The sequence below is a fragment of the Pongo abelii genome, chromosome 10 (genome assembly GCF_028885655.2).
Source record: "Pongo abelii isolate AG06213 chromosome 10, NHGRI_mPonAbe1-v2.0_pri, whole genome shotgun sequence".
Taxonomy (NCBI): domain Eukaryota; kingdom Metazoa; phylum Chordata; class Mammalia; order Primates; family Hominidae; genus Pongo; species Pongo abelii.
In genome coordinates this window covers 113,529,126-113,549,662 of record NC_071995.2, presented here as the reverse complement: position 1 = coordinate 113,549,662, position 20,537 = coordinate 113,529,126, and positions in this window count along the sequence as shown.

Below are 20,537 nucleotides of genomic sequence, written 5' to 3'. Positions count from 1 at the left end.
AATAGTCGGAAGATCAGAGAGATGAACACTTTCCACGGAGTTTCATGGGCTCCCTTTCCTTTGGTTTGTAAGCAGAGTTCTGACTGGTCTCGAAATTTAGAAAATGCCTGATGAGGTTGTTCCCTCCACCCCCAGATTGTTCATGAATAGACCACTGGGTGCAAGAACAACTCCTATGCACATTTATTTTTAAATATTATCCTTTGGAATTTCCGTCTCAGTGAAGTTTAATTCATATGTCAACTTCACAAAAGACATATATAACTTAGAAATGCAGATATATACAGATATTGAATAGCATCTACTCAAACCTTAGTTATGAATTATGTGATGTCCTTTTAAGAAATTTGGGGCTGGGGTGATTCTCAATCTGCCACCCAGGCTGGAGTGCAGTGGCATGAACTTGGCTCACTGCAACCTCCACCTTACTGCTTCAAGCAATGTGGTTTGTTTAAATTCTCTTGGCTGAGCCACTGAACTGCCTCCTGAGTAGTTGGGATTACAGGCGTATGCCACCACCCCTGGATACTTTTTGTGTATTTTTAGCAGAGACGGGGTTTTGCCATGTTGCCCAGGCTGGTCTTGAGCTCCTGGGCTCAAGGGATCTGCTCGCCTTGGTCTCCCAAAGTGCTGGGATTACAGGAGTGAGCCACCACAACTGGACGATTTTTTAAAAAGAAAGAAAATAATGGATACAATCAGGGATGGTTGAGGATTACATGGAGAGTTCATAAGATGATGTAATCATTGTCTTTTGAGGTGTGTTCAATAACACTATTGTGGTCATGTTGTTTACAAACAAACAAACAAACAAAAAATCATACTCAGGCTGGGCACTGGTGGCTCACGCCTGTAATCCCAGCACTTTGGGAGGCTGAAGCAGGTGGATCACCTGAGGTCAGAAGTTCGAGACCAGCCTGGCCAACAAGGTGAAACCCCATCTCTACTAAAAATACACAAATTAGCCCGGGCACCGTGGCTCACGCCTGTAGTAATCCCAGCACTTTGGGAGGCCGAGGTGGGTAGATTACGAGGTCAAGAGATCAAGCCCTTCCTGGCTAACACGGTGAAACCCTGTCTCTACTAAAAATACAAAAAAAATTAGCTGGGTGTGGTGGTGTACACCTGCAGTCCCAGCTACTCCGGAGGCTGACGCAGTAGAATCACTTGAACCTGGGAGGTGGAGGTTGCAATGAGCCAAGATCATGGCACTGCACTCCAGCCTGGCAACAGAGCGAGACGAAAGAAAGAGAGAGAGAGAGAAAGAGAGAGAGAGAGAGAGAAAGGAAGGAAGGAATGAAGAAAGAAAGGAAGAAAGAAAGGAAGGAAGAAAGGAAGGAAGAAAGAAAGGAAGAACGGAAGAGATTTGATTTGCCCCATTTTATTTTATCTTTTTTTTTCTTTCTTTTTTTGGAGACAGGGTCTTATTCTGTTTCCCAGGCTGGACTACAGTAGCAGCATCATAGCTCACTACAGCCTCAACCACCTGGGCTCAAGTGAGCCTCCTGCCTCAGTTTCCCAAGTAGCTGAGACTACAGGTACACGTCACCACACCCAACTAATTTTGTTTTTGTTCTCAAAGATGAGGTCCCACTATGTTGCCCAGGCTGGTCTTAAACTCCTGTGGTTAGCCCCATTTTACAGATAAGCAAACTGAGATCTGGAAGGCCAAAGTCACTTGCCATGTGGTACCAAGACAAGAAAAGGCAGAGTGGGGCAACCTCTGAGCTAAGACCCTTAGCCATTATGATTTTTTTTCTTTGTGACCTTAGACAGTTACTTTTCCTGTCTGATCCTCAGTTTCTCTAGGTGTAAGTCCTAGCTAAAAGGATTATTTTCCTCTTAGCTCTTCTTCTTCTCCATTACCTTTCTTTCTTTTTTTTCTCTCCATTATCTTTCCTTTTTTTTTCCTCAGGAACATGTCAGAGGCAGCCTGGTGTGGAAGAAAGAGAAGTGGAGCCCAAGTTCTAATTCTAGTTCTGCCTCCTGCTATTTGAGTGACTTCAAGCAAGTTAACCTTTCGAAGCCTCACTTTCCCCAATGGTAGAATGGGAAAGAAAATCATGAGTAGGCCAGGCACGATGGTTCGTACCTATAATCCCAGCACTTTGGGAGGCCCAGGCAGGTGGATCGCTTGAGCCCAGAAGTTCAAGACCAGCCTGGGCAACACGGTGAAAACCCATCTCTACAAAAATACAAAACATTAGTTGGGCGTGGTGGTGCACACCTGTAATCCCAGTTACTCAGGAGGCTGAGGCATGAGAATCACTTGAACCTGGGAGGCAGAGGTTGTGGTGAGCTGAGATCATGCCACTGCACTCCAGCCTGGGCAACAGAGCAAGACTCCGTCTCCAAAAAAAAAAAAAAAACAATGGCTAGAAAGAGCCTAATTCAGAGTCTAATATAGAGGAAGTGTTCAAGTAAAGGTGAGTCTCTTGTACCTTTCCCCTCTCATGCTCCCCCTACAACCCCCAATGTTCCTCACCTCCCTCAGCTCTTGGCCAAAAGGTCACCTTCTCAGTAAGACTGCCTCTGACAACCCTTTAAAATTAAGCCCTGCCATCCCTATGCCTGAACTGCCCGAACTGCTTTATTTTTTCAATGTTACTTTTCACAATCAAACATGTATTTTATCTGTTTTTGTTTATGATCATTCTCTCCCCAACTATAATGTCTTTGGGGACAATAGTTTTTTGTTTGGTTTGGTTTCTTTGTTTTTTTTGTTGTTGTTGTTTTTTTTTTTTTGAGTCAGGGTCTCACACTGTCACCCACGTTGAAGTGCAGTGGTGCGATCTCAGCTCACTACAACCTCCACCTCCCAGGCTCAAGCAATCCTTCCACCACAGCCTGCAGAGTAGCTGGGACCATAGGCGTGTGCCAGCATGCCAGGCTAATTTTTTGTCTTTTTGGTAGAGACAGGGTTTTGCTATCTTGCCCAGGCTGGTTTCGAACTCTTGAGCTCCAAGTGATCCGCCCGCCTCAGCCTCCCAAAGTGCTGGGATTACAGGCTGAGTCACCACGCTCAGCCAGCCTAATAGTTTTTAATGTGCTTAATTCACTGCTACATCCTGAGCCCCAGACACATAGTAGGCCCTCGGTAAACATTTGCGGAATGGGTGAATGAGTTAATGAATGAATGAATGAGTATCAGACCTAGTATTGGTACCTTTAGATAAAGCAAGCAAAGAGCATGGCGTGGATCTTGCGTAGTGTAGCTGATTCACAAATGCTTTTGTTCTCATTTTGCCGGGACCCCAGAATCCACTGAGATCATCCTGTTCAACTCTAAGCCATGTTTGATTTACTTATGGGTGTTCTGAGTTTCCAGCTTTCTTATTTCTGTCTGTCACTTAAATCAGCCTCCAAATGCCTGTCCCAGTGGCTCAAAGTTCTTGAAGCCGTATTTCACCAAGAAAAGTGAGTGCTGCTGTCCTGGGGCCATTTGCAATTTCCCTTCCATGAGCAGAGGTGTTTCACTAAGTGCTCTGCTTAAAGGCAAAAAACGCTCCAGTTCCTGACTTATCTTTGTGAAGGGATTACTTGGTGCTAAGGTAGGACTTGTCTACAGATCCTTTGGGGCAAAAAAGCTGCAAAGGTGTTTACAGGGTGATGTTGGGGGAAAAGGGGAGGGAGGGATTCTTTTTCTGGGTGGAAAACTGAGGTTTCAGAGGGGCCAGAGCTGCCCAGAACTTCACCCCAGAGGTAGAGTGTGCGTGTATTAGAATAGAGGTAGTGATAGACACTTTTAGGAGAAACTTCCCTCCCCAAGCCCTGTCTCTGAGCCAAAATCAGCCTAAGCCAGACCTTGCTCTTTCCTGGCCCTCTGGGAAATATTCCTTGAAAAGCTGTTCACAGAATGGATTTTCTATTCCACAAAACCTGTCTCTTTGCCTTGGCTCGCGGTACAAGCACATTGCCCCAGCTTTCAAAACTGTGCCGATTTCTCATAAGAATCCTCCTCTGTCCCTATAGGGACCAAGAGACCAATTAGTTACTTAATAAGTCAGGGGTTCATATTCTGTTATCTTCCAATAGACTTTTATGGGGGTGTGGGTGCCCATGGACAGAATTCATGGATCTGTGAACTTGGATGGAAAAAAAAAATCACACTTTCATTATCACTAAACTCACAGTGAAATTAGTATTTCCTTCTATTATGAATATAGACAACAAGCCACAGGGGGGATTAGCAGTGGCTGTGACTAGGTCACCAATAGAAATCTCAGGTGTTAGGCCAGGAGCGGTGGCTCACGCCTGTAATCCCAGTACTTTAGGAGGCTGAGGCAGGCAGATCACCTGAGGTCAGGAGTTCAAGACCAGCCTGGCCAACATGGCGGAACTCTGTCTCTACTAAATATACAAAAATTAGCTGGGTGTGGTGGCTCATGCCTGTAGTCGCAGCTACTCAGGAGGTTGAGGCAAGAGAATCGCCTGAACTCAGGGGGCGGAGGTTGTAGTAAGTCGAGATTGCACTACTGCACTCCAGTCTGGGCAACAGAACAAGACTCCAGCTCAAAAAAAAAAAAAATAGAAATCTCAGGTGTTTGTATATAACATTACAGGTGTGACTGGGATCCTGAAATGTTGTTCTGCTCATCCCAACTTCAAAAGTACACTATTAGAGCATTGCACCATGGCTCACACCTGTAATCCCAGCACTTTGGGAGGCTGGGGCAGGAGGATCTCTTGAGCTCAGGAACTTGAGACCACCCTGGGCAACATAGTGAGACCCCCATCTCAAAAAATAGTAACAAGGCCAGGCACAGTGGCTGACGCCTGTAATCCCAGCACTTTGAGAGGCTGAGGCAGGCAGATTGTCTGAGGTTAGGAGTTTTAGACCAACCTGGCCAATATAGCGAAACCCCGACTCTAGTAATAATACAAAAATTAGCTGGGCGTGGTGGTGTATGCCTGTAATCCCAGCTACTTGGGATGCTGAGGCAGAGAGAATGGCTTGAACCCGGGAGGGGGAGGTTGCAGTGAGCCGAGATTGCGCCTGGGCGACAGAGCGAGACTCTGTCTGAAAATAGTAATAATAAAATAAAATGTCAATGTAGTATATATTACAGTTCCTGCCCCCACCCTTGCCCCATTCTATCAGTAAGGCAATGGGGACACAGATACTTTCCCAGTGCCTGTTAATTCCCAGGGAAAGTGCCAGGCCTTTCCTTGTGGCTTCTCTGGTAGCTGGTGCCCTGCAATCTGCCTCCTCCCAGTTCTCCTAAACCTCTGTAGGGCCTGGGCTAGAAAGTCAGGGACTCCAAGTTCCTGGCGTGGGTGTCAAACATCCCTTCTGAGTGCCCTGGCTCCAGGGTCCCCCGTCCTGAAGGGCCCAGCTGAGTGCGGCTTTCATCAGCCTCTGAGAGGTGGCAACAAGTTTCAGGGCAGGGTGCCTGCTGCCCACTGCCCCCACTTTTGCAGACCAGGCAGAGTGCTGGGAGGACTGGAAGCAAGATTCCAGAGGCATCTGGAAGTTATCAGTAACTCAACTGTCTGGCCAGTGGGGTGGGGTGAGGCCAGTGGCAGAGGGCAGAAACTGGCTGGAGGGTAGAGCGAGGAATCCCACACAGATTCCTGGGGCCAGACCCAGCTCCTGGGGGGAAGGGGTGGTGATGAGCTGGCTGCAAACCCTGCACCCTTCCCAGCCCTCCTTGGGCAGCAGCACCAAAGACAGCTGAAAATTAGTGATGATATTTGTCTGAGAGGAAACAGAGAGGGAGGAGCAGGTGGGCAGAGAAGGAGAGAAACAGGCAGCCTGCTCCACTGGGCAGCACTTGAAGACCACGGCAGGGAAGGCGGGGCTGGGCAAAGCTCACCCTCTGGTCCACTTGAAGATTCCTGCTTCAAAACTAACCCTGATGGCTTCCAGACAAGTCGGCACCAAGGGTCATTTCTGGAGGCTGTAAGTGTTGTCGATAGCAGCTGTAGGGACAGGTGTAAATCAGCCTGTGCATTCCTCCCCTCGACCCCTCCCAGCTTTCTGCACCTGAAGCAGGTTCCATTTATTACTGCAAGCCAGCTCGGGAGGTCTAAACACACACACACACACACACACACAGAGGCACACACGGATATGCAGGCATGTGCCCTGTGGGCACTTTTTTCTTTTTCTTTTTTTTTTTTTAGTGCTCCTTTAAAGCAAATTCTATCAGCTGTTTGTTAAAGCAAAGCAAACAAGGCTTCCCAACAAAAAAAAAAAAAAAAAAGAAAGAAAGAAAAGGAAAAAAATCCTTGATTTGCTACCTTTTAAAATGCTTTTCCTGGCAGACTGGGAGGCAAATAAGGGGGGAGGTAGAGTGAGGGAAGTTGAGCTGCAGTTTATTTGAACTAGTTGGAGTGATGAGTTGGGAGCCTGCAGGGGGCAGGGGAGGGGGTGCAAAAGCGGACTTCACCTTCACCAGACTACTCTCAAACCTTCCTCCTCATCGTCCACCAGCATCCTGTGGTTCAACAAAGTTCTGTTTTCCCAAGAGGCTGGGAAGGAGGCTGCCCTTCATCATCCCCTCCCTCTCTGTTGCAAGCAGGAATGTCTAGGAAATTGTGCAGCCCCTCTTTATTGGGCCAAATGCACTCTGGGAATAGGGAGGACTCTGGGGAAATCACATTTTCTCTTCTTGGCCAAGTAGTCCCTACCAACCAGAACTTCCTAGTGATTTTGTGTGGCGTGCTGTTGGAGTGGGGAAGAGGCTTTTCTGCGAAGCCAATGACAGAGAGAAACACAATGTCTCTTTTCCCAAGATCCCAGCCACACACTCTCCCCCACCCTCTACCACAAAGGCCCTGCTGGGGGCCCCTGGAAACCCCTAATGAATGAGAACCTCTTTCCTAAGTTGCTAGTATTTGATGCTTTATATGGTTTTGAAAACCATATTCCCCAAGGGCTGGAGACTATTCGGGAATTGGTCAGTTTGAGCAGCTCACTCGTGATTTAATGGAGGCATTTATACCGCTCTAGATAATCTCATATGTATGTCAAGTAATACATCGGGAGGGTGGCCTGGCTCTCTGGCTCTCCATTTCCCCACCATCTTTCTTATGTTTCCTTTCGGCCACTCCTTTCCTATGCGCTTTCCTTAGTCCCCACTTTCCCCACTTTCTCTGCCTCCAGGTGCTTCTCCCTTTCTTTGTCTCACCTCTTCTCTCTCTCTCTCTCCCCTCTTTCTCCTCCCCCCCACCTTGCCCTTGCACTTGCTTCTTGCTCTCTGCGTTTCTTAATCTTTGTCCTTTCACTCCACCCCCAGTCCACCTGATCCATCTCTCTCTGTCATTGTCTCTTCATCTCTAACCTTTATCTCTTCTCCTCTTCTCCTCTCCATGCCTCTCCCACTCTCTGGGTATGTAAGGGTCTCTTTTTATCTTCCATGCCTGTCTGTCTTCCTCCCTTGTTTGTCCTTCTTCCCTCATTCCCAAATACCCTCTCTCACTTTCTCTCACCCTCCCTCCCCAACTCCACTGTCCTCACTCTTTTCCACCTTTCTCATCTCCTCACCCTCCCACCAGATGCTCAAGCTGGGGGGTTGAGAACAGCCCCAGCTCTTGCCTTGGTGGATCTGCAATTCCCCAGAGAACTGGGAAGGGGGACAGTGGGCTTCTGCTGCTGGCTTGGAGTTTTGCAATTGTAGCCTGGCTCTAGGAGTCGGCACCTCAGCCTCACATAGCTTCAGTGAGAGACAGGAGGTCTCTGGGCCTCCCCAGGAGTCAGAAATTCTCTGTGGTCCTGTTTATATGCAGCCCCCTCCTCATTTTCAGAGATCATTGCTGCAAGGGCTCCACCCATGGATGCTCCAAGCACCCACTAATGTTCCTTTATTCTCTACAAGTTCTTATTTCTCAATAGGTCTGAGAACTTTTTCTCCTGACCTCAGGAGATGGAGAAGACCTGGGCAGAGTGGAGATGGTGGAAAAGGCAGGGGATTAGATTCAAAGTTAGGACACCAGGGTCTCTGAGCCTAGCTGGGGACTCTAACTCCAGTGCAAGGAGAGGAAGGGAGCACTTTGTCTCTGGGATCCGTCACAGTTTTGAGATCCCAGGATTCAAGAAAGGGACTCACAGGAGCTAACTCTTCAGTGGGAAGCTTGATGGAGGATCTCACTTTAGTATCAACTTGAGGAGAAGACAAGTAATGGGGTTTCAGGCTGAGATGGGAACAGCACTGGGCAAGAGAAAGTAGGAATAATAATAGAAGGCATAATATATGCCAGGTAGTCTTCTAAGAGTGTAGACTGTGTATATACATATATAATGTATATAAAATCTGTGCTTCAGTAAATATATATTTTATATATCATGTATATATCAATATATGTGTATATTTACTATTGTATAGATTTATGTATTTACACACACACACACACACACATACATATACACATGGAAGCACAGAGTTTAGCAAGTCCAAACAGCTAATGATTCATGAGCACTCACTGTGTGCCAGGGGCTGGGCTGAGCGATGCATATGCATGATTTCACTTACTCCTTGCAATGCTCCTCTGTGGGAGAGCCTAAGAGTCTCATTTTTTTCAGAGGCGGCAAGGGAGGCTTACAGAGGTAAATGGAGGGATACAGTTCCAAGCCTCCAATATGCCATCTCCTAAATTCCAAATGCTCAGCAGGAGGTCGGCTAACACTTCGTTGAAAGCCGCTGACCCGGTCTACAAATGTCAGCAGCTATCACAGTGAACCAAGCAGGCCCACAAGGGACTGCCTCTGCACACACCTGAGTGTGCACCTGCTGGCTGGAACCTGGCTTGTCCTCGCCTACACACGCAGCCTGGCACACCTGCGTGGCAGAGTCCCACCAAGCTGTGCGTCCCACTTAGGGGAGACTGGGGCCATGGAAGTTGGTGTGCTCCATTCCTAGTGTGGAAAACAAGACATTCCCAGTGTTTCATCCCCTCCTCTGCGCATGAAGGTGGGTAAACGTCCGCGGAGTGGGACGAGCTGGAAGGCGGGTGGCTCTTGGCGTCAGGCAGGAGTTCTTCCAGTGTTGACCCCCCAAACCCCGTCCATGTACAAGAACCGCAGTCTTGCCACCAACCAACCCATTCGCCGACCCTCCCTCGCAGGTATTTTGCCCGTCCCTTCTCTGATCTACAAGGAGCAGGGAAATCGAGGCCCAAAGTAGTTGACTGGAAGCGCGCGAGGGAAGCTCGCCAGGCTCTTGCGTGCGCACCAGGCTGGGATGTGGCGAGCGGAAACCACAGTCCCGGGCCTCCTGCGGGCGGCGGAAAGCAAAGCCAAGCGCGGCGCAGGCACCTCCGGGCCCTGAAAGAAACCAAAGTTGGTCAAGCTGGCAAAGGAAAAAGAAAATAAAAACGCGGCTTGGGGCCTTTGGAAAGCAGGGCATTCTCCGAATCATCCGCTGGAGTCGCTACTTGAACCTCCAGGATGTGGCGTGGGGAGAGGCAGTGGGTCTACAGAGCAGGGGATGGTGCGGAGACAGATTGGGTCTGCTTCTGCAGCTCGGACCTTGTGGCCGGTAGATAGATGTCTATGCAGATCCAAGCCGCGAGGCGTGGGGCAGCGGCGCGGATAACTGGAAGAAAGAGGGGAGATTCTGACCTCAACTTTCAATTCCGAATTCCACGTGCATTCGAGGAAAAAGAGACGGAAAGACTAGGGCAGAGGGAGGGAGAAAGAGACAAAAGCAGAGACTGAGATAGAGACAGACACCAGAGAAATACTAGGAGGACCAAGATTCGGGCCTTAGCGCCAAGCTTAAAGGAGCGAGGCGATTCCAGCGACCCTCGTCCTGTCTGTAAACATTTGGTACCAGGCCAGGCCAGGCAGACATGTGATTCCCTGCGGCCCTCTCGGTGTCAAGCGGCGGGCAATAGGAACCCAATGTCCACCTAGAGGGGGGAACCCTCGGCCTTGCCTCTCCTTTGCTGTGTGACTCCAGGAAACTGTCTCTACTTCTCTGAGCACCAAGTTCTGTCAGTTTAGTTCTGGTAGGGCAACCAGCACGTGGAGCAAAAAGGCCTTGAAATATGGTCGGGCGCGGTGGCTCATGCCTGTAATCCCAGCACTTTGGGAGGCCGAGGCGGGCGGATCACCTGAGGTCAGGAGTTCGAGACCAGACTGGCTAACATGGTGAAACCCTGTCTCTATTAAAAATACAAAAAATTAGCAGCCAGGCGCGGTGGTACGTGGCTGTAATCCCAGCTATTCGGGAGACTGAGGCAGGAAAATTGCTCGAATTTGGGAGACAGAGGTTGCAGTGAGCAGAGATCACGCCACTGCACTCCAGCCTGGGCAACAGAGTGAGACTCGGTCTCGGAAAAAAAAAAAAAAAAAGGGCCTTGAAAAAAATTGGGTTTAGGATTTGTGCCTGCCCTCCCTTCCCCCATCAGAGCTGCTTCTGACGAAAATACCCGATCACCCGGATCTTCAGTGCCTTAGTTGACGCGGGAGTGCTTGAGAAGAAATGTTAGATGAGAACACCGCAGGTACTCAATAATTGCTCCTGTGTTGCAGGTCTGCCTTAATTCTAAATCTCCGTGGAGTGAGGACACAGGTCGCCATTACCAAGCCCTCAAAGCCCTGAATGATCTCAGAGGGTTCTAACCGCCTTGGGGAGGGTGAATCCAAGGTGACCCAAGGGTGAAGAACCTATCCAGCAACACACCTCAGGCCTCTGGGCTCCAAAGCCAGCGCTCATTTCCATCCTTTCCCCCTAAGTCAAGGATTCCCAACATCCCGAAACCACCCAGTCCCAGATGCTGCCAGGCTGAGGTTGGGGCTTTAGAAAGAGCAACCTCAGGGAGGAAAGTTTGGAGAGGGCAGCTGCTGGGGTGAGGGGAGGAGCGCCTGCAGGTGGGAAACCTGGACAAAGTTCAGGAGAGAACCAGGGAAGCGGAAGGGGGACGGCGATGGTGAAGACTGGGGAAAAAAAGAGAGAAGTGAGGAGAAAGAGAGGGAGAGAAGGAGAGGGAGAGATGGAGAGGAGAAGGGGGAGAGGGAGAGAGAAAAAAGGAGAGAAAGAAAGGGAGACAGAGAGGAGATAGAGAGGGAGAAAGGAAGGGGGAGATAGAAAGGGAGGGAGAAGGGGAAAGGGGAAGAGAGAGAGAAAGGGAGAGATAGACGGCGAGAGAGGAGGGAAAGGAAGGAGAGGAGAGGAGAGGAGAAGAGAGGAGAGGAGAGGAGAGAGGAGAGGAGAAGAGAGAAGAGAAGAGAAAAGAAAAAAAGAAAAGAGAGGAAACATGACGGACGCTAGAGGAGAGGAGAGGAGAGAAGAGAAGAGAAAAGAAAAAAAAAAAAAAGAAAGAAAAGAAGAGAGGAAACATGACGGACGCTAGAGCTCGCAAGAGCGCCTGGGTCTGCTCTGCGCGCAGGGTGCCGGGCTCAGGACGCCTGGGCGTCCAAGCTGTGTTCCCCACCGCGCCCCACTCCGCCCAAGGGGAGAGCCCCACGGACCATTGTGGCTTACACAAAACCCACGCCCCAAGAGCCTTTGCCAGGCCGCTGGGACTTGATTCATTTCTTGACTAATTAACTGGAAGCTACGTCGCCCCTTCTTTCAGGGCCCAATTAATTCGCCGCGGGCGGTGGGGCGGGGGCTGTGCCGCGGAGGCGCCCGCCTGGAGCCCCTTTGTGAAGGGCTGTCTGGGCCATATTGATTCTAGACACACATGCGTGCGCGTACACACACACACACACACACACACACGCGTGCGCGCGCGCGCACTTTCCCCTCGTTCCTTCGTACTGAAAAAAGAGGGGGCGGTAAAGATCTGGATTTCCAGAGTTTAAGGTTTTTGTCAGACTCGCACTCCCCACCCACCAATTGCATTTGCTTCCAGAAGGAAGGGACCAAAGAATACAGGCAGTTTTCAAATCTGCGCGGGAAAGGGTTAGATGGAATTTCTCTTCCTAAAGGGCAAAGATATAAAGAAAACAGATCGCTACTGTGTACCTACTGTGTGCGTGTGTCGGACTCCTACTGTTTTGCTGTTAAAAGTCGGACTCCAGTTAGACAAGCCCCAGGGTAAATTCCAGCTCCCCGAAGCACTGGCTGTGCGACTTCGGGCAAGCCTCTGTCTTTCTCTGCGTGTCTCTGTTTCCTCGTCTGGAAAGTGGAGATCACTGAGAAGGCTCCTGCCTCATTAGATTATTGTAGTTGATGAGCTGATGTGTGGGAGAACTCTTAGAACATTGTCATTTTCCTATTTCACAAATGTTCTCGCCAATAGATCGCATTTTGTAAGAAACTCATTTCTCAGGTGAGGAACCCGGAGCTAAGAGGTGTGGCCCCGCTGCGCAATGACCCGGGCGTCTGATTCCAAGGCCGAGAAGTTCAAGAACGAAATCTACTAGGGAGCTCTGATGATTTCACCTCTCGGTGGTATGGGCTACGCCAGCTGGGTGGAAGTGGGGGGGGGGGGGCTCTCCGGGCCCGGTGTACCCCTGGGCTTATCTGAGTGGGACTTGAGGCTTCTTCCTGCCCACCCACCTCCATCCTTCGTCCAGTTCAATAATGACAGCGAGGAGGCAGAAACCCTAAATCCTGAAACATTTTGAGTGGAACCCAGCACGCAGGAACCTGCGAGATTTTTCCTTTTCGTCGAGGTCCGCATCGATTGTATTGACCTCCCTGTGGGGCAGCTTATCTCCTTCATCGATCAACCAAACGAAGTCTAGGACAGAACTGTAGACCAAAGGAAATCGCAAGCGTCTTTGCAAAGCTGATGGGAAGTAACCCAGCGGCTGCTGGAAAACGAACGGGTGACCTAAGCCGGTTCCACCCCCTCCCAGGGCGTCGGCAAAAGGAGCTTCTCACCCCACTGCCTCTTATTCGATCACTAATTCATTTTTTAGTTTGGTTCTGTTTTTAAAACAAAACTTAAAGAAAAAATAGTTTATTTGGTCAGTCAACAAATATTTGATGAACACACTGCATGTGCCAGAGACTACGCTGAGCATTGGGGTACTAACGGTGGGGAGAGGTCTGTACAGAAGCATAAAACCCTGGCGACGGGGGAGGGGTTATGGAAACCTCTTTACTGTCAATTTTTAACATTGTGAAGGCGCAAGACTCCCTAGTTGTCTATCCCAAAGTTTTCTGTTTGTGCAGAGCGGCAGTACTACCCACTTGTAGGCAAGGCGTGTGCTCTGAGTGCAAGAAACGGACCGGAGAGTTTAGAAGTTAGGGCCTTTGAGCTGGGAGCTGGGGTGAGCAGATCTGGGAAAGTCTTTTGCGGGACAGAGGCTGGGTGTTAAGCTCCGGCTCCCGCGCACGCCTGGCGCCCGCGGTGACCTCGGCCAACCAGGTCAGTAACGCTGTCTGGGTTTCCAAGGCTCCCAGGAGCAAAAAATCACCCAGCCCTACCTCTCCACAGTGCATGGAAGAGCTAAGGCTGATTAAGTTTGGCCTTTCTGTCCAGAGATCTTGAAATTAAGCCCTCTCCTGTCCCACTCTTCGTGGGCCTCGATTTTCCTCATCTTCAACATGGGAATAATAATATATTTTTACCTGAGTGAACAAAAGTCAGGACCATAAGCATTAAGCTGGAAGGGACCCATCTTTTATTCACCCCCTTGTCTCCAGTACTTCAAAGACTATCTGGCACCTAGAAGCGTCTCAATAAATATCTGTTCAATGATGGAGTGGAATTTTCTATCCATTATACCAAACCTCTCTTCCCACTACCATCTTAGAATAAGTCTGCTTTTCACTCTCTTATTTTATATATCAGAATCCGTTTGGGGGAGCAGCTAATCAATTGAATACTGGTTCTTTAAAAATGCAATTTGGAAGTGGTTATTTGTTTTACAAATGCAGAGAAAATGCCCCTCTTAGTCGCCTTCTCTCTCTTTCTTTCTTGACTTTCGTTCCTGTATTGAATGATTATTTATTGAGCAGCCATTAGCTATGAGCACTGTGATCAGAGCTGGAGAGATGAGGAACCTCATCTCTTACAAAATAGGAAACCTAATTTTAGACACTCCTGCACAAACCGTGTAGCCTATTAACTTTATTTGGCTATAATTAGCAGTCTTTTTTCTTTTCTGCCTAGCTCTTCAACTTTTGACAAGATCATAAAGGTGAGGGCATTGCTTGGTACACAATAGGAGCTCAATAAGTGTTGGATGAAGTTATTCTTCCTAATATTGTAGTCCACAGCTCCACTCTCAGATGAGGTCTTAATCACCTTGACAGAGACCTTTTCAAATGACTACTGAAGCCAGTCATACAATGGACTGAGCAGTCCTCTGAGGGGTCCTATGCCCATGAGATTAGATTAGATTAGAACACACTCCTGTGTTCCCAATTCCAGATACAATTCAGATTGGTTCCAGGGTAAGGTCAGCCACTCCAATTTCTAACGAGTGGACCAGGGCTGGGCAGGCACCAGATTGGCCTTTGCAAAAAGGGATGTGGGGCCCTGAGGTTCCTAAAACCATGCACCGTTTGCAGATCTCCACACTTGTCTGGCTGTGGTCCTTTCCAGACAACTCTTCCGCAAAACACACACACACATACACACACACTCACACTCACTCAACATCTTTCCTGGTAAACAGGAGTTAATGCGGTGCAGGCAGAGCTTTAGAAATGAGATGCTAGTTTGCGCTGAGAACCCTCTTCCCCCACTTCCTGGCTTGCACCTAACTTCTCTTGCCCCAGCTCCCACATTTGGCAGATTCCAGGTGGCCCTCTCCTGCCCCAGCCTCCAGGAGCAGCTTTGGCCTCTTGCTATATCTGGAATTGCCACAGCAGAGGCTCAAAACCAAGGCCTCATCCCAACCCAACCAGTTGGCCAGGCCCTCTGGGGCACACAGAGGACACTGTCCACTAGCCAAGTCTCCCCTAAGCGCCATCCAGCAGAGACTGCAAGGGCACCCTCTGCAGGGGTTCTCTATGAGCCTCTCCAGAAGCGAAGAGCAGAGGTTTCCAAGTGGGAAGCAATCCACTCCTTCTCTACCCCTGCAAATTGGGGCACCTCCATCTCCAGCCTGGGTCCTGTACTTCCTTCTCTGCTTCAGAGTGATTCAGGTTCACCTAGTGTTCAATTAGCCGCTTTTATTTATGCACAACATGTGCACTGGACTGGGGAGTTTTTTAAAGAGAGAGAGAAAAAGTGTTTTTCCTACCACTGCCTGGAAACTTTCCTGTGGCAGCTGAGGGGTTCATCCTGGGCTGGGTGACGCTTGCAGCTCCGTGGACATGTTAAGTCCTGTCTTACTAATTCTACACCTATGCCCTTATTCTGACTGGAATCAGGCGCCTTAACTCCCTGTCTTTGCATGCAATACAGACTGTTCAACTTCTTCCCTGAGGCCCCATGGGTGCCAATCCCCCGGTAATGGGTCTCCTGAGTAGCAACTTAGTGTGCAACAAATCCTAAACGGAAAGAGAGAAAAATGCCCTCTTCATGCGCCCAGAATGTTATCGCTAATTTTTTGGAAAAGTGCCTGTGTACACACATATTATATCTATTATTGAGTGGGTTAGTGGGAGACTAAAAACACCGAACAACAGTTGTGGTGTGTGTGGGGGGGTGGGGGGGTATATTCTCCAATTCCCTGGTAATTTGTAACAGACAGATTTTATTGCTCCAAGAGAAAAGGAGTAATCGTGTAGCTGCAAAACAAATTTAGTTCCGTCTATATTGATGAAATAGGAGTCTGCCCGTGGGGTGTGATTGTGATGTATTTCTATAATCTGAGATTTAATGTTATATTCTGGGCTACTTGTAATGTCCATATACACACTGGTACCCACAAAGAACAGTTTAGAAACACACATGCATATTCTTTGACATTTAAATAACGCAATGGGAGATGGGCTTAAGGTTGGACCTATACACGACTCAGTAAGCTCTCTAAACATTAGGAAGATCTAAACTGAAGCACTAGAAAGGTCCGTGACTCTGTTCTTCCTAGGAAGCCAGCCTCACCTCCCCTTCAGATTCCATCTGTAGCAATCTTCTTATATCCCTACTAGAGGGAATTTCTTTTGCATTTTACTCCTGCCTTACCCAACCTCCCCAACTCAAAAACTTCATCATCCAACTGCAATATCCCTGTTTTACAGAAGTCTGCTCCACTCCCTTAAAAAAAATCATACGTCGAAGTCAAAAGGTCTTTCACTGACTCCAACAATTCTCAAATTCTACATGGAGACATGCAATGAAGGAGCCTGTCCTGGTTGTATTCACTGCATCAATACGCGCACATAAAAGTGAATGCAACATCATATTTTAACTTGTCTGATAGAAAAATCCCAACTGTGCCATACCGTCTTTCCTCCTCTCCCTGTTCTCAAAAGAATTAGAGTCCCAGGAAGTGGGGAAGGGGTGGGGGCTGGGGGTCGGGAAATGAAGTTGCTTGGAAGGGAAGCAAAAAATAATTCGAGGCACTATTTACACCTGCAAACTTTGGATGGCTGTATTCGGCCCCAATTGGCTTAATTGTAAATCTTTTCCGCATGGCCCCAACTCCTGGCCTGAGCGTCTGGGTTTAATAATGCGCCTCGGCACCCCAGCAGGGCCAGGCTGAAATGAGAGAATCCCCCGCTCCACCCCCATCCAGCGCAGAGGTAATTAGAGCAGCGCCCCCCACTTCCCCATCCATCCATGCTTGAGGTACCAGACTCAGACATGTGGAGAACTCGTGTTTTACCGTCTGAAGACAAGAAGAGCCTTTCAAAAGCAAATGTCCTCCCCCAAATCAGAAGTGGAAGGAAGCTTCCCCTCCCTCCCAACTCTGCGCGTTTGGCTTGCAAGGAGCGAATGGGAAAGAGGGGTGTCTGCACTAGAAGCCGGAGACAGGCTCCAACTCCCTGGGCTGGCAGCGTAGGGTTGACCTGTTTATAAAACTTGCTGCTAAGAAAACATGTAAAAACACACCCCAGCGGTGGGAGAGAACTCTCCCTCCCTCCAACCCTCCCGGCTTCGTGCACGAAGATTCCCCCGCTCGGCTTCGTTCTCTCTGAGCCTGTTATTCTCCCCAGAGCCATCTCCTTGCAATTGCTTTTCCACCACTTTGGGAGACAGAGAGTCCTACATTTCTCTTTCATTTTTGGTTACCCCTCCCCGCCCCCCACGGCCCCCCGCAAGGTCTTTACCGTCCACTCCCGATTTGTCCTTTGCAAGCGGAGGGAGGGAGGAAGGTAGCAATCAAGGCGGCAGCAAAAGACAAATCGGAGGGGGTAGGGCAGGAGGTGGAGGTAGGTGAGCGGCTTCTAACTGAATCCCTGCAATCTTGATCTTAGTTCTCAAAAGGAAAAAGAGCTGCGCTTCGCTGCCCTGGGTCCGCCGCGCTTTCTTCACCCCCTACCCAGGGAGCCCGCCGCGCCGCGCCGCGCCCCGCCCCGGTAGCTGGAGAGGGAAGGCAGGTACCCAGCGCAGGGTTACCTGCAGGCGGTTCGCCGGTTCCCGGGCCTGTCGGGACCTTGTCGCGACCGAGAGCTGGGGAAGGACAGCCTGTCCGAGACCTTTTTGCTCTCCTGCAGGCCTGTGCAGCATTTGGGGCAAGATCCGAGCCCTGTCACCCCCTTCCACCCTTGGGTGAGAGTGGAATCCGAGGCCGTGAGCTGCTTCTCCGGTTCCGTGCTCAGCGAGGCCTGGATCCGCACCGAGGCGCGTCCAGCTTACGTATTTGCAACAGGGGTAAGGGGTGGGGTGGGGGATCTAGGTGAAGCCCCCCGGGGCGGAAACATGGCCAAAAGAACCTTATGGGACGCTCTGGGCTGTCGCTCACTCCCAACTCCTTCCTGGGGCTCGAAATCTTCCTTTCCCAAGCGAAAGGAGGAAAGGGCGCTGCGAGGGAAGACAGAGGGCAGGTTCCCGATCCAGGAAGGCCGGTCCTTTCCACTCGCCGGGAGGATTTTTAGTATCTGGTTCAGAGATGAAATGAATTGAGGCCCGGGAGCCAGTAAAAGCAACTACTAGGAAAGGCACTTTCACAATTCCAAACATTCTCTCTCTTTCTGTGTGTGTGTGTGTGTGTGTGTGAGCGCGCGCGTGCGCCTTCCTCATTCCCCTTCCTCTAAAAATAAATTAAAAAATTTTTGAAAGGAAGAGAAAAAAAACTTATCTAGCCCTCATTATTCAAACCCCAAGCTAAAGACTTTTAAGGGCTTCTGGGATCTCTCGGGCCACAACCTTCACCTAACCCTTTATTCGGAATGGGAGAGAGAATAGTCTCTCCAGTCGGCACTAATCCGTCCCTGGATATCCTACAAGACTTGAGACATTTTAAAATATGCAGAATTTGTTTGTATTATTTGGAGTCAGGGATGATTGGTTTGGGAGGGACACATCCCAACTCAAAACACAGTCACATTGTTGAGGCCTCTAGTTTCTTTTGCTCACATGGGAGGAGGAGGAGGCTACGCAGAGTGTCATGAAAGTAAGACTGACACCCTGCAGCTACTCTTCTGCCCAGTGGTCTGGGTGGCCATGGTACAGAGTCAGTGATCGTAGAAGCTGGAGGGGGTGGGGGGCTGGTGCTCAGTTCAAGTTTGTGTGAAGTGAGTCTGGCCAGAGAGTTTGCCTGGTTGCGAGACCACTGCTCGGTGGCAGGGCAGGCCTGGGGTCAAGATCCTGAATCCAGGACCTACGTCCTGACCTTGGCAGCAGATTTTCACGTCTTCTATTTGCCTGGCACCCCCCAGAGAAGGAAGATCACCACCCTGTGTTCTAGGACCAAAATAGGATAACTGCACAGAAGGTTAGATTTTTTCCATAGAGGCATGTTACAGCAGGAGGGTTTGCATCTGTTTTCAGTGCAACAGTAAAACCTGGAACCCTTCAAGTGCTCACACTACCCCAAATCCTGTGCCCATCTCGAGAAGGTAAATCCTTCCCTCAAGACTTAAGTGCCCCCAGGACAGCTTCATCTCTAGGGTGCATCTGTAGGTTTGATGTTATCACCTTCCTTCTCTCCTCACCCTAACTGGATTTTCAAGACATGAAAACATTTGCTTTGGGAACACGGGTGTGCTGGGTGGCTGGCAAGAAGTGGAGGGAAGGTTGCAAGAAGGAAATGGAAAGAAGAGGGAGGAAAAACACACACGACGACTCTGTGCCCACGGCTCCCTTTCATTTGCATCCTGCTTGGAAATAAATGAACCCCCAAACACCAGTGAACTTTCTACTCTCACTCTCGTTAATTGAAACCCAGTATGGGAAATAGTAATGGATATTGTGCTCAAATTGAGAAAACGTGTCTGGGGCTATGAGGGGAGAGTTAGTTCAGCAGATTTGGAGGAGCTGATCTTTCTTTGGCCTGTCAACCTTCCTGACAGTGCAGTCATTTAATTTGCTATGCCCTCTTGCTTACAGATCTTCCTGTGCCCTCTGCCACATATGCTCCCCGGGGGCGAAACCCCACTCTGCCTCACAACCCTGCCACCTAACAACACTACCAATGATAATGGAAAGAACGAAACAGCAGCAAACCACAGAAGTAAATTCTCCCATTTGAATGTCACCCTCTGTCTGCATGGGAGGACTGTTAAATTTCTCCTCCACCCTCTTAAAGTATTCTGTCACTTAGTCCCTCTACCCTCCAAGTAAAATTTTGATACAAACCTCTGAGAGGCCACTTACACCCTTACCTGTCTCGACTGAAAATCTGGAAAGAGGATGTTGAAGAAAGAAAGGTGCTGGGTGGTCAAAAGTGCCTGGGGCAAAAGTCAGCTCTGGCCTATGTCTTGGTGGTTCTGGGTCAGATGAAATGAGAGAAAAAATTCCTGGCCCCTTCCTTGTGAATTCATTTCTGCTGGCCTAAGTAATGCCCATTGCATTATCTTTTTTTTTTTTAAGTAATTAGGTAAAACACACACACACACACACACACACAAAGAGAGGGTTGAAGATATAGATTGACTTGAAATTAGGAAACCACAATTGGTTCCCTTTCCTGAGAGAGGAAAAAACCTTCACAGATGTAGAAAAAGCACTCTCCCCAGACACACACACACATCCTTCAATCTTACCTCTCTCATTTCCCTTCTACCTTATCTAAATCGCTGGCTGTGTACAAATTTGCCATTTTGCAGGGTGATCAGCTTTGAGGAAAGGTAGGTGCTAATAAGAATAATATGCAGCGCAAAATGTTTTCATTTTGCCTCTGCCAAAAACATATTTACATTAAGGAGGTATGATGAGCATGGATTAAGTGCATAGCAAATGATGCTCTAGAAACGGCATAAACCAACTGGCACCAAACTGAGCCTCTGTACTAAAAATATTGCTTCTCCAAGCTAGATAACTTTCAGTCTTCTCTCTCTGAAACATGCTACAGATGCTTGCACTGAATTGCCCAGATCAATAATTTAGAGGAATGTCAGAGGATAGGGGAAATGTGTGTTACAGGAAAGCTCCGTGCTGCTGGGGCAAGTAGGAAGCTGGGAGCTGGGGGCTATAGAGCTTAACTTGCAGCTCCTCACCCTAGGTTCCTGCCCTGGAAAAGATGGGGAGGTGGCTTTAGAGCTTAGGGAGCAAGGATGGGGTTCAACTCTGGAGAAAGGGGTGGCTTTGGAAATGCCAAGAGGAGAAGGTAAAATTGCCACCCTAGGCAAATGCAC